The sequence below is a fragment of the Callospermophilus lateralis genome, chromosome 6 (assembly GCF_048772815.1).
Source record: "Callospermophilus lateralis isolate mCalLat2 chromosome 6, mCalLat2.hap1, whole genome shotgun sequence".
NCBI lineage: Eukaryota > Metazoa > Chordata > Mammalia > Rodentia > Sciuridae > Callospermophilus > Callospermophilus lateralis.
This window is the reverse complement of record NC_135310.1, coordinates 147,323,529-147,338,735: the sequence shown is the minus strand read 5'-3', so window position 1 is coordinate 147,338,735 and position 15,207 is coordinate 147,323,529. Positions and strand designations below refer to the sequence as shown.

Genomic DNA, 15,207 nt, shown 5'->3' with positions numbered 1-15,207 from the left:
TCCTCGAGGCTCGATTCAGCTCCTTTTACTGGTTTCTTCTCAGCCTGATTTCCTTTGGCAGATTCTTCTGTGACTTGCCTCCACTTACCTCCCCAGCAATATTCTGACACTGTTCCCCTTGAGGGACACTGTGTTCCTATAAACCGAAATAGCTATTGTTTCTGTCTTCCTAACTTTATTTCCCCTCTCACCATTTCTCTAACACTTAATGTGTCTCTTTCTTTGGCTTCTTATCACTTTAGAAGGTGGGGGGGGCAGGCACTGTGATACACGATTTAATCCCAGTGTCTTGGGAGGCTGAGGCAGGAGGATCTCGAGTTCCAAGCCAGCCTGAGCAACATCGAGGCGTTAATCCACTCAGTGGGACCCTGTCTCTAAATAAAACACAAAATAGAGCTGGAGATGTACTGACTTGACTTCTAGACTCTCAGCTAAGGGTGGACTTGGTTAATGACGGATTGATTGATTCCTTCATTCATTTCACAGATTTCTAAGGCTTGTTAGGTTCTACGTGAACTACTAGGGAGGTGATAATGGACAAAAAGCTTCTGAGGAAGGGGGCGCCTTGGACTCCTTATTCTTTGTTGTTATTGTTAGTCTGTTTTTATACTGTCAATAGTGCCTCGTCCTGGATCAGCGCCTAATACGTAGTAGGTACTCCGCACTAAGTGAATGAATGAACTAGCAAATATGTAGGATGAGAAATTATTAAAGTTGCATGCTTACTTGATTTTCGACTTTCCCGCATTTAAGACTTTCTGATAAGACAAAAAATAAAAATTGAGCAGCAGAGATATTATTAGAAACAAAAAATGCAAATGCAGGGACATATCATCCGGGACTTTCGATTAAGGCTACAATATAGCAGACTAAAAAATACCAGTTTTACAAATGATAGCAACATTTAAAGAACTTCAGTATTGAAAGATGACTTTTTTTATAAAAATAAGATAATGACTATGGGAACTGTCTATTTCAACTAGCACTGCACCCTTCATTTGTGGCTTGTTATCATAATAAGGCATTTGTCCGCTTGGTGCTTGAGACAGGGGTTACATTTTTCTTCCTCCTAAGGCTTTGAGTGTGATTTTTTCTGTGTGCGACAGTCTGCCCCACTTATAAAGCGGGTCTTCTACTCATGGAGGTTTCTTTTCTCAGCTTTCTGGGATGGGCTGAGGAGTTTGAACAAAAGAATTGCTGGGAGAAGGAAATAGCAGAGCAGGAAAGTGAAGGGCCTCTGTGAATTCCTGCCCTTTCTACCGAGGGCTCAGCGCTGGAATGTCAGCCGTGCCTGCTGACGCTGGCTTCTCGCCCCTCGCATCTTAGCAGGGTTGTTAAAAGCCACCTCTAGAGATGGAAGGCTGAGGCAACTGCTTCTCTATGCCCCAAGGTCACACCTCAAATTCTTGCTTGCCTCTTAGAATGCATTCAATCCATTATCAGTGGTCCATAAGAATAAAACAAAGTCATACTCAAGATTTAGTTTGTTTTCCTTCACATTGGTTCTTGAATTCTCAAGCCCCATGTTTCATAAACTTATTTATTTATTGTTTAAAAAATTTCCCGATAAAACCCCTTTAAACACATTTATGGTTATAGAGTTACTAGGGTAGATTCCATCCTCATAGTGACTCATTTCTAATCTAACGTCCTCTGCCAAGGACATTAAGGCCTTGGAATGAGATTCCAATAAGAGACGTCTCAGAGGGCACCCTCTGATGAGTTGCCCTTGGCCTAGGGTAGACACATGAGATAGACTGCAAAGTTAAAGATACTTTATTTACGTATGTATGTATTTGCTGCTGATTGAACCCTGGGCCTCACACATGCTAATGCACACAACCTACCTCTGAGCTGCACTTTGACCCCCAAAGATATTTTGATTTCTTTCTCCAAAGGATAACTGAAGACCCCTTGCTCTATCTTCTCAGTGATTTCACCTACAAATCTCTATTTTTTGAGATGATCTCTGGGGTACCTGTCAACCAAGTTAGTAAGTAGTATATGCTGACTTGTTCCATGCCAGGCAATGCCAGGCAATCTCAGTGCCACATTCTATCTAGGGCCATTATTGGATTTGGGATTGATGTGGGGGTGGTTAGGAAGGAGAGATTGTTCACCTTTCTTCCCTATTCTCTTTTACTGAGTACTTAAGACTTGTTATTGGTTAAATGTGAAGTGTCCTCCAAAAGCTCACATGTGAGACAATTCAAGAAGGCTTAGTGGTGAAATGATTGGGTTGTGAGAGCCTTAACCCAATCAGCTATTAATCCCCTGATAGGGATTAACTGAGCAGCAACTGTAGGCAGGTAGGATGTGGCTGGAGGAGGGGGGTCACTGGGGGTGTGCCCTTGGGGTATATATTTGGTGAGCTGAGCTTAGTCTTTTCCTGCTTCTTGGTGTAATAATGTCCTGAGCCATGCCATACTCTTTTACCTTGCCTCTGCCCCTGAGGAGTGGAGTCAGCCATCGATGGACTAAGACCTCTGAAACCATGAGCCCCCAAGTAAACTTTTCCTCCTTAAAATTGTTCTTGTTAGGTATTTGGGTCACAGTGGTGAGAAAGCTGACCCAAACAAGACTGTTTTTGAGGGGAGAGAAGAAGTTTTCCAAAATGATACAATGCATAATTTTAGGGCACTTTTATGAGTAGTCCTTCATCCTGGTATTGAGGGTTTTTTTCTTTTCTTTCTTTCCTTTTCTTCTTTTTTCTTTTAGTTTGTTTCTGATAAAGGACAAGATGGACAAGAAAAACAATTTTCTTTTTTAAAGGAGGCGCCATTTAGCATGCAAATTGTGTTCATGGTCTCAGTACTGACTTATTTATAGTTCAGTGTTAGGAACAGGAAGGTGATGATAAAGAGAAGCTTTTGAGAACACATACAATGGGAAGTTGGTTAGTTGCACCACGCAGCAGAACAACTTTTGCACAAAACCAAAATGGCAGCTGGTTCTGAGGTTTCATGGACACATAACAGCCCCAATGCCAGAAACCAAAAAATTCTATTTAAGCATTTTTTTCCCCCTCTCTATAGGAACCGAGCCTGTCAGCAGCATAAACACTTGCAATCCTGCCCTTCCTAGGATGCATGTGCTATCGAAAAGGGAGGTGTTAATTGCTGTGCTAATTACAACATGATTGCTTTGCACTTGTTTTGCACTTGTAGGTGATTAAATTTTTAACGAAGCATATTACTTGGCACTGTTAGCACAGTTAACACATTTCTCTCTCTCTCTCTCCTCTCCCTCTCTCTTTTTTTATGCCTTGGGAGAAGTCCCGCACCGCAGACCCTTCTCTGGCTGTGATGTGCTGTTGTGCTTGGAACGAGCCTCTGTTTAAGCTGTCGGTTACAGGACTCCAGCTTCCTGCTTGGGAAAGAGCAGCAGCCGATGATAATCATACCCAGCATGATGGCACTGGCCAGATGCGAACGCAGAATCCACAAAGGTATTAGCTAAAAATTAGGCAGTGCTGCCAATCCCGGTTTCCAGGCTTCATTTAAAAACCACAGTGACTCCAGCCAGTCAAGCGGCGGTGGTGTCGAAGGGTTTAGCAGGAAGGTAGAGAGATGACAGCAAGTTCCATGTGATTTATTTCTGCTTTACAGCCCACGTCCCCAGCTGAACTGGAGCACGGGAAACTTGCATCTGTTACGTGGACAGCCTGGTGTCTATCGCTTCCCAATGTGCAGCAGGCTGGATTTGGGGCTTGTGTGTCTTCTGTGCATGCACATCACACTCTTTCTTTTCCTCCCCAGGCTTCCTGATTCAAAAGTGCCTGGGAAAACAAGTGCCATTGTAAGAGGAGAACCGGACTAGGCTGGAGGGTTCTCGGCCCAGGAGCTGGGGGTCCAGAGAGATGAACGTCTCTATCTTGTCTTTCCTGCTGCAACAAACAAACAAACACCTCTAGAACCAGAAAGTCAGGCATCCAACTTTTCATGACTTGCCTCTCGTGACTTGGCAATTTTTTGCAGCAAGGATCCTGGGATGATTGCTCTGAGGAGAACTGAGTGAACAAAGGAAATAAATTAACCCGATTGAATGAGAAATGCCTGCTTATCATAGGAGTTTTCTGTTGGCAACTGTTCTGGCGAGCTCATTAGCCCAGCGTGGGCTGATTCAGGCAAAGGGCAAATCTGATTCTCCAAAGGAACAGGAGGACTTCAAAGGACAAGAGTGAAGATTTGGTTTTGAACCTGAATCAGTGCACTTCTAGAACATTCTATAACCTTTACCAGTCCAGAGGAGAGACTTGTTCCTATACCGCATAGCCTATAGTCATCTGTCAGGAGTTCAGCATGATGAAGAAATTCACAGTGTGAAAATATTCAGGACGCTACATATGGTGACATAACCAAAGATCTAAAACATTTTTTTTTTAGTTGTAGATGAATACAATACCTTTATTTTATTTATTTTTATATGGTGCTGAGGATTGAACCCAGTGCCTCACACATGCTAGGCAAGTGCTCTACCACTGAGCTACAAACCCAACCATGACCAAGGGTTTGAAAGCAACTTCTGCATTGACTAGGATACTATCCCTTATGATATGAAAATTAATTCCATTTTACACTGTCAGTTTCATGATATCCTTCCATTAAGAAAATCCTTTCCTATCCTAATGAACTATTGGCTGGGTTCTCTCTTTCTCTGCTTTTGACTAATGAGTTTAATTACTTCCATTTGCAAACTCCACCCTTCTCATCAACTTTGTATTTTAGAGCATCTATCGATGGATGGTCTGGCTTCCGTCAGATATCATTTGATTATCCAAATAGATGAATGGGAGATGTGCCAACGTGAATATTCCAGGGTATCAGATCTACATCCTAAATTGAAATTAAAAAGGGTATTGAAGTCAGCCACTTTAATATATTAATATATATAATTTTTTTTTCTCGTTTTGGGGAAACGATTTGGAGAAAAGAATTATGAGTTTGTAAGAAATAAGGTTAAATGTTCCGAAGGTGTCCATAACATGATTCATTCAACAATATCCATATTTAATATTTAAAAAATATTTTTAGGAAGACCAATGTCCAGGCTTCTATGAACTGAGTGTCCATTTGAAAAATTTGAAAAATTCCGCATCAATTTTTCAGCCAAATTTTGCTCTTTCACTCTTCAGCCAACACAAGGGACTGTGACTGTCAACTTTTTAGCAAACCCTCACTTTCTGAGTCTGTTTTATGTTTCTCATTCCCCTTTTTCTCCCCAGGCTGCATGGGGCATCAGTACAGTCACCCCCACCACAATGAAAAATCAAAGATTCTGCTGCCTCAACTTTGCTAATAAGATCAGTCTCTTTTCTGTTTTCTCTTTTCCTTCCCTTCCCCTTTCTTCCTTCCCTCCCTTCCTTCCTGTACTTGGGATTGAACACAGGAGCATTCTGCCACTGAGCTACATTCCCAGTTCCCTTTTTTTAAAAAAAATTTATTTTGAGATAAGGTCTTGCTAAGTTTCTGAGGCTGGCCTTAAATTTGTGATACTCCTGCCTCAGCCTTCTGAGCTGCTGGAATTACAGATATGCACCACTGTGCCTGCCTGTCTTTTTGAGTCCAGTTAGATTTTTTTTTTTTAGCCCTTATGCAAATGCTACACTTCCCTTCTCTCATTAAAAAAAAAAAAAAAAAAAAAAAAAAACAATAAAAAAAAAACAACCAAAAAAAAAAAAAAAAAAAACCAGGGATTGAACCCAGGTGTGCTTAATCACTGAGCCAGTGTCCCCAGCCCTTTTTATTTATTTATTTTTATTTTAAGACAGGGCTTTGTTAACATGCTGAGGCTGGCTTTGAACTTACTATCCTCTTACCTGAGCTTTTTTTTTTTTTTAATATTTATTTTTTAGGTGTAGATGGACACAACACAATGCCTTTATTTTTAAATTTTTTTTTAATATTTATTTTTTTAATTTTTGGTGGACACAACATCTTTATTTTTTACTTTTATGTGGTGCTGAGGATCAAACCTGGGTCCTGCCTGTGCTAGGCGAGCGCTCTACCGCTGAGCCACAATCCCAGCCCCTTGGTTTTGTTTTTGATAGACACACTAGGCCAGAGTTCTCCCTGAGAGAGAGGTGTACGAAGCCTGATGCATTTGCTTTCTGAGCGGGTGTGTGAGGACATGAGCACGCTCAGGACTGCCCAGGGAACACTGCAGGTGTGGCAGGATCAGCCACTCATTCTCTACATGAGCACTTGAGCTGAGTCTATGACATTTCGAGAAGGCACATGAAAACAGCGAAAGGGCTACAGAGTTCCCGGGTTAAATGCTGAGAACCCAGAGAAACAGGCCACTTGCCTTGTGTGCTCTAGTGCTTAGGCAAGCCACAATGCCACTTTCAGTTTCCTGGTCTTCCTAAGGACTTTTGTATTTTTTTTGTTTTTATGCATAGTTTTTCTTCATCTCCTCTGGACACTGAGCTAATTGCCCTGCAAGATTTTGATCAAGCATTTTCTTCTATGTACCCTCTCCGCTGTGTCTTTTAGGTGTATTTTTAGGACTGAGACATTTTTTAGGTAGAGGTTAAGCATCTCTAATCTGAGATGCTCCAAAATCCAAAATTTTTTTGAACACTGACAAGACGTTACAAGTGGAAATTTTCACTCCGGACCTCACGGAACTGATTGCAGTCAAAATGCAGGTACGCTAAAAATACTGTATGAAATTACTTCAGGCTATGTGTCTAAGGTGCCTAGGAAGCACAAAGGAATTGCATGCTAAATTTTGTGTTTGAATTTCTGTTTCTCAGAATATCTCATTTATATGCAAGTACTCAAAAAAAAAAAAAAAAAAATCCAAAATCTGAAACATTTCAGGTAAGGAATTCTCAACCTGCATAAGATCTTAAGCAAAATTAGAGCTTGGGTAAATAGCAAAGGTTTACTAACCACTGACCATTATCAATATAGCAGTCTGAATTTTTTAAACTTTAATTATAGAAACAGGGAAGATAGTGAGATGAATCTGACCAAACTTTCCCATGTACATATATGAATATACCACAATGAATCTCACCTCTCTATATATCCACAAGGCACTAATTAAAAAAATATTTATATATATAAATAAATAAATAGAAGAAAAATGAATAGAGTAGAGGAAAAGGAACAGGGGGAAGCTGGAGGGGAGGAAATGGGAAGTAGTGGGGACTGAATTAGAGTAAATTATATTCCATGCTGGTATAATTAGGTCCAAATGAATACTAATACTATGTATAACTAAAATGAGCTAATAAAAATTAAAAAATATTTAATTATAAAAATTTTAAACACTAAAAGTAGAGAAAATAGAATACTGAACCTATAAAGTTCAGAAAATACGACTGCTTCTCAGAATATTATATCCTTCCAAGAGGAAGCAGCAGGTCCATCCTGAGTTGCGTTCTATACTCCAGGAGCTGCTGGTGGATAACAGGGCAGAAGTGAGGAGAAGCTCTTTCTTGCACACGGCAAGGGTGGAGAGATCTTTGATACTCTCTTGACATTTGTCCTCAGGTAATAAAACCACCAAGTGTGAGAGGTAAGGGCTAGAATCTTCCAGAGTGACTTGGGTCCTATTCCATGGCCTCTGTCCTGAGTTTCTAAGATATTTATAAGACTCAGAATGTGTGGCAGTTACAGACTCAGGTCCTGGATAGACAGGCTTGCATCTGACTGGGCTCGGCCACTTATGAAAAACTTAAGCCTTTATTTCTTCACCTGAAAAAATTGTTCAAATACTATTACCTGTCTCAGAAGTTTTGTTTTGAGAATTAAATATGTTTAGGTACATAGTGTACTGGGTATCTACTATTTTTCCTTGATCCTGAGACATACAAATTAATATCTCTGAAAGATAATCCACAATGTCATGATTTAATTAGTAGCATTTTCTGTCTTGGTGGTTCACAAAATAATGGTGAATCTTCTGATGACAGCCTTTGATTTCATGAAATATCATAGTAAGTGCTTAAAGAATATTTGCAATCAAGGTCATGATGATTATAGAGTCTCTTTTCATTTTCTCAATTCAAACTTCTTATTGCAATTTCTCTACTTTTGCCAGGGGGGAACCATGTGATCTTGGGGAAATCGTTTAACATTTTTAGGATTCAGGCTTAAATTTGAATGGGATGATCTCTATATTTTCTTCTAGACTTAAAGTCTTAAGATGTAACAGCATACTACAGGGACACAGCCACATCAATGTTTATAGCAGCACAATTCATAATAGGTAAACTGCGGAATCAAACTAGATGTCCCTCAGTAGATGAATGGATTAAAAAATGTGGTATATATACACAATGGAATATTACTTAGCAATAAAAGAGAATAAAATCATGGCATTTGCAGGTAAATGGATGGCGTTGGAGAAAATAATGCTAAGTGAATTAGCCAATCCCCAAAAAACAAATGCCAAATGTTTTCTCTGATTTAAGGTGACTGACCCATAAGGGGCAGGGGGTTAGCAATGATGGTGGAATGTGATGGATGTCATTATCTAAAGTATATGTATGAAGATATGAATTGACGTGAACATACTTTACATATGAAAAATTGTGCTCTAAATGTGTAATAAGAATTGTAATGCATTCCACTGTCATGTATTTAAAAAATAAAATCAATAAAAAAAGAATTAAAAAAAAAACTTTTAAGATGTGCCCGTTCTTGGAGGACAGCAAAGGAGAAGACCTGTGCAAGTGTGTTGGGAAGGGCAGGCCCCGCCCCATATGTGTCAGCAGCCACTGGGACAAATTGCTTGGTCTCCATTAAGCAAACACCCTGTTTCTCTGGCACACCCAGGACCTGTGGCCACCAAAGTGGGTATGTGGGATAGAAGTTCCTGGCATCTTATCTGCTATAGCAATACTCACATGGTTCTGGGAAATTCTGTTCCAGGAGTATATCTACAGGGTGTGTGTAAAAGACGGTGGAGTGCAGAATCGGCAGGCTTTCTTTAGGAAGAGTTGAAACATGCATCGTGCACTGGCTCTCCAGTGGCACCCTCATCTTGCCACTATGTGGTCTTTATTAAAAAAATTTTAGACTAAAGTTTCTATCATTACACTTGCCCCCTGGGCTGTGCAGCCATCTGGGAGCACTGGAAGTATTAAAAAGTATTCAATATGGGATCTCTGAAGGGTGGGGGAGGAAGCTTCTTTTCCAGCCTTCTCCATTATGCATGGACGGGAGATCATTGTCTGGCTAATGGTCATTTCAGAGACCTGCAAACCACAGGGATTCCAGCCTTGAGGTTATGAATAGTGTGCTCAGAGGTCATAGGGTGATGGGTAAGATGAGAGCAGGAGGGAGAGGGAATGTGGTTGAGGCAGTTCCTGGGCTATTTGAGGAAGGTGGGCAGTCTCTAAAAGGCACTCCTGAGGACGTGAATGTGCTCTGGCTAATATCACCGACCTATCATTATTTTGTGTGAGGCCATCTTGGATAAACCTAAGTAGGACATGCCTGTACTACATTTGTGTTTTCTCATAGTCTTTATTTACATTACATTGTTTTTGCAATAGTTTTGTGCAGTAGAAAGGGCAAATATTATATTTGCAAATGAGGAAGCCAATATGGATTAGCTCTTCAGCAACTCAGAACAAAGACTTATACTGTTTTCCTGACTCCCAATTCCATCCTCTTTCTACTGTTTTAAGCTTCCCTCTGCATTAATAAGACAGGGAAGGCACCTTCTGCACGTGGTTATCCTGGTCTCCAGCTGCAGAACGGGCCTGCTGTTTCTGAGGATCTAGCACCACAAATTTAGTCTACATTGTCATTGTTTCTCCTGTAGAAAACACTTTGGTCTTCAACAAACACTAGATTTGAGAAGAAATGACCAGAATGGACTAAGGTTTTCTGCTTTTAGGATATTCTGAATCTAGTTTTCTCCTGCAGGTGATGTTTCATTTCTGGCCAGAGTTCCCATGGTAGACACAGAACTCTGAAATGAGTGACTTTCTTCCCAGAGAGAACCTCAGAGTGAGAAGTGTTTTGCCAGCAGAGTGGCCTCTGTAATGACCATTAGCCAGACGTGACTTTTGGTCTTGTGTGACTAACCTCAAACTCAGTGGCAAAAGAGCAATAGGAAATCTCTTGAGAACTATAAGATTTCCAACAATTAAGTGGACCAAATTCATGGCAAGTGACATTGGTTTGTTTCCCTCCAGTTTTAACCAATATTCAGAACATGCACAGAACCAGGCCTCAAATGTGGTAATGGTGGTGGCGGGCAGTGTGCTTTCTGACCATCAAAACATATCACCTGTCCACTGGATGCTAATGTGGATGGGATTTTTGGTTTTCCTTAAAGATCTCCTTATATACTTGTAGTTCCTATATGTTAACCTTTTTAGGTTCACAGAAAATTGAGTAGAAAGTGCAGGGTGCCTTGTTTCCATACATGCATGGCCTTCTGTCATCAATGTCTCATGCCAGAATGGTATGTTTGTTACGACTGATGAACTTCCATTGACACATCATTATCATTTCAAGTCCATAGTTTGTGAGGTTTTGCTCTTGATGCTGTACATTCTATGGGCTTTGATACATGTATAGTGACAAGTATTTGCTATTGTATTGTACTGAATAGTTTCTCTGCTCTAAAAATCTTGTGTGTTCTGCCTAACTGTCTTTCCCCTTTTGTCCCTGGAAGCTACTAATATTTTCATCATCTCCACAGCTTTGTCTTCCAGAATGTCATATAGTTGGAATCATATAGTATACACCCTTTTCAGATTGGTTTCTTTACTTAGTAAAATACGTTTTCATGGTTTGAAAGTTCATTTTTTTTGTAGTATTGAATATTTCATTGACTGGATGTACCAAAGTTTATCCATTGAACTTCTGAAGGACATTTGGGTTGCTTTAAGCTTTAGCATTAAAAATAAAGTTCCGGGGCTGGGGATGTGGCTCAAGTGGTAGCGCGCTCGCCTGGCATGCGTGCGGCCCGGGTTCGATTCTCAGCACCACATACAAACAAAGATGTTGTGTCCGCCGAGAACTAAAAAAAAGAAATAAATATTAAAAAATTCTCTCTTTCTCTCTCTCCTCTCTCACTCTCTCTTTAAAAAAAAAAAAAATAAAGTTCCTATACATATCCATTTGTGGATTTTTATATGGACCTAAGTTTTCATATAGGCATATATTAAGAAGCATAAATAATGGATTTTGATTCTTTGTCAAAGATCAATTGATAAAATTTATGTGAATGTTTCTGGGCTTTATGTTTTCTTCATTGATTTGTCTATTTGTTCATAGATACCACTTATTATACTGCATTTTAATATTAAGTCTTGAAGTTAGTGTTATTATTCTACCTTGGATCTTCCTTAACATTAATTCAGCTATTCTGAGTCTTTTGTCCATCTATATAAACTTTAAAATTGGCTTGTCATTAGCCACAAAATATCATGCTAGGGAACTGATTGGAATTTAATTGAATACATAGATTAAGCTGGAAAGAACTGGCATTTTAAAATATTATAATAATATCCATCCATACAAATTACTTCTCCATTATTTGATTATTTTAAAATATTTTTAATCAAAGTTCTTTAGTTTTCCTTATATATATCTTGTACATATGTTTTAAATTATACCCAAGTATTTCATTTTTTTGGGTTCTGATGTAAGTTTAAATGATGTAAGTGCATTTTTAATTTCAAATTCTATTTATTCATTGCTAATATTTAGAAAAGTTATTTGGTATTTTATATTAATCTTGTATCCAACAGTCTTTCTTGTAATTGCTTATTAGTTTCAGGAGGCTTATTGTGAGTCTTGTTCAATCTTGTTATCTATGAACAAAGACAGTTTTATTTCTTCCTTCCCAATCTGTATATCATTTCTTTTTCTTGTCATATCTCATTAACTAGGACTTCCAGTAAAATGTTGAAAAGAAGGGATGAGAGGGGACATTCTTGTTTCTGATCTTAATAGGAAAGCTGTTAAGTTTCTCACCATAACTTGATGTTAGCTATAATTTTTTTTAAATGATGTTAGCTGTAGATGTTCTTTTTTTAAAGCTAATAAGAACATATTTTTAAAATTTTTAATTCTTTAGGTATAAAAAATAGCTAAACACAAAATACAGAGCCGAAAACCCCCATTTAATGTAGATTTTGGAAATTAAAAAACTTGTAACAAAGTGGCTTTTTATCCCACACTAACATGTAAATAAAATTTCTTTCCCAGATTTATATCCCAAAGTGAGTAACAACCTAAAATCTGTAAAAAAATCTATCATGTCCAATTAAAATTACCTGGGAAAAACTAGGAGAAAGGATTATTAATCAGAACCAGTTGCACACAGATGGAAAAATGCTGCAGTCACTCCCAAATATTACCCTACAATATACATAAATCATAATGAAAGTAAAAGTGCCTACACTATGGAACTGTGAAATTGTGTTTAAAAAATAATAAAAATAAATTGTTAGGTATTCTTGGAATATTATAACACATAAGGCAGGAAAATACTGAGTTACAGGTTAGACTCAAAACACAAAGTTGACTTGAAAAAAAAAAGGTTGTCATAGAAATACAGGACAGGCAGGAAAGCAGGTCTTCCAGCAGGATGGATGGACTTTTAGACATACAGACACATCCCACCTCATCCTACCTTACCCCACCTCATCGCAAGTTTTAGCTGTCATAAAAAGGAGAGGGGTAGTGTTAAACCAAAGTACAAAACTTATTCCTAAACTTCATGTCCCAATGAATTTATTGGGGGAAAGTTCTTGACAATGCAGTTTCTCCACCTGGTTCTTTCCTTCAAAAACATCACCTTCATTTTTCTGTGTGACATTTACTCTATCTGTGTCTACTCTCAGCAAATCCAAACTCCTGGAATCAGAGTCTGGTGAACATAGGATATCATACTGAAGTCAAATGAAGAACATATATTAATCAAAAGCTCTAAGTTAACAACCAAAAGTGTAGATCTCAAATTCTTATTTTCAATTCAGCATCAGAAACGGTATTTGGCACTAGCTGGATAAAAAAATCTGTGAGCTGAGGCAGTTGTAGTTAAATCATAAGCCACTATTTGTAGTCTACAATTTGGTTTCAAACTTAAAGGGCTAGTATAGATAGCCACACTTAAAAATTATTTCAGAGTTGGAGAATAAACAGTAATAAGATACAAACAAAATCAGGCAAATTAGTTTGGCAAACAAAAATTCAGGTTAAGGGTGGGGTCTGAGCCAACTATATTCATCTAATAATGAGCAAAAATGGGCGTTGTTTCACCGTTAAACTCGTTTTGATTACAGGCAGATGTCTTTTTATTCTAAAATTTTTCTATATCCGCTTTTCCTAATCCATGATGCTGAATGAAAAACCATTTACTCTATCAAGAAATACAGCATAGATGGTCACAGTCTAAATATGCTTGACTGGAAAACTATGTCACACAAAAAAAATCTTGCCATGTTACATCATTACTCTATGGTAATGCATTGGTGCTGGCACCTGCCCTCACCAAAAAGCATGGCACTCACTGCCCAGTTTGAACACAGCACTACACAGAGAGAAGCAGTAACAGCAAAGTCTATAGAACTCTATTTATTTGTGTGTGAGCATTCAGTGAATGCTCCAAATCGAGAACGGTGCCATAAAAGCAACTTTTCATATCAATAGACAAGAAGGTGTGATGCCAGTGGCCACTTGGCACTTCAAACAGTGAATTAAGCAAGAGTGATGCATGAGTAGGGAAAGGAGAAAAGGGAGGCACAAGGAGGCACGTTTCAGACAGACAGTGCCATGAAAATGTTGTACTGCTGGATGTTTCGTTTGAGGATATCTGAGCACGGGCCAAGGACACGTTCAAATCGAAGTCGATCCAGCTTCACACACTTCAAGGGGCCACGTGCAACCACCGTGGCCGCACGAGGGCGATTCTTCAGCAGTGCAATTTCACCGAAATAATCAGAAGGCCCCAATCTTCCCACTTCAACAAAATCTTCGTTTTCTGACCGACGTTGCAGCACGGCAGCCGACCCCTCCAAAATAATGAAGAACTCGTCTCCTGGTTCTCCCTGCACCATGATGTTCTGTCTGTCTTCGAACTGGACGGGTTCCAGGGCATCGGCGACAGTGAGCCGTTCCCACTTGTCCAAAGACTCTAAGATTGACACTTTACTGAGGAACTCTTCGTACATCTTGCGCTTTTTCAGCGTGCTCCCCATAAGGATTCTTCGATAGCTGTTTCGGTCAATCCCCCACAGTTTCACGTTTGTCTTGGCTTTGACAGTGGCTGCTCGAGGCGTTCCATAAATCAGAGCGAGCTCTCCAAAGCTCCCTCCTTCCCCGAGGATGGTGGTCCACTCATTGTTGACGTAGACGTCCATCTCTCCCTGATCGATCACGTAGAAGTTATCCCCGTCATCGCCTTGCTGAATAACCGTCTCTCCCGCGGTGAAAGAGACGGGGAACATGGCGTAAAAGATATCATTCTTCTCGTTCTCATCCAGGTGCGAAAACAGCACGTTCTTTTCAATGGCTTTGGCTAAAGCGGCTATTGTCTTAAAATCTTTGGGTATGACCTTTCTGACAAAGGACACAGCGTCTTCCTCCGTGTAGACTTCGGCGCTGATGGCGCCCCGGCGCCGCCGGCCCTTAACCACGGGCTGGGGCTGGGCCGGCGCGGGCTGGGGCTGGGCGGGCGCGGTCTCCTCCGCCTTGGCGTCGGGCGTCTGCTGACTCTGGGTGAGTCTGGCCTCCTCCTTCTCCAACTTCTCAAAGTACTCCCGGAGGAACGTCACGGGCCTCTCGGGCCGCGCCGTGCACAGCTGCACGATGGAGTCCTTGAGCAGGGCCTGGATGTTGTGCTTCTGCGCGTACAGCTCGCACTCGCGGAGGCTGCGCTCCTCCTCACTGGCCGCGGTGCTGCCGGACGCCATGCTGCCTCAGGCCACGGTCACGACCCCCCGGACCGAGCGAGCCGACCCCGCATCCCCGGCCAGTGGGAAGGCCTCCGTGATGGCGAGGAGGCCTGCGGCCCGGGGGGATGGGGAGCGGAGGGGCAGGGGGAGGCGCCCGGGGAAACGGAGGAGCCAGACCCAGACCACCGCGCGGGGTGCGGGGCAGGCAGGCCCGCGAAGGAGAGGGAAACGGATCTCGGGGAATGGCTAGAGGGAAGGGTGGACGCGAGGATTCCTGCCGAGCCTCGAGATCAGCCGAAACCGGCGGGGAAAATGATGGCGGATTCCGGTAA

The 15,207-nt window shown here is 40.7% G+C and overlaps 1 pseudogene; it reads right to left on the bottom strand.

The window, feature by feature from the left end:
• Positions 1 to 13,738: 13,738 nt before the first annotated feature.
• LOC143400925 (cAMP-dependent protein kinase type I-alpha regulatory subunit pseudogene) lies at positions 13,739 to 14,893 on the bottom strand (annotated as a pseudogene).
• Between the last annotated feature and the right edge of the window lie 314 nt (positions 14,894 to 15,207).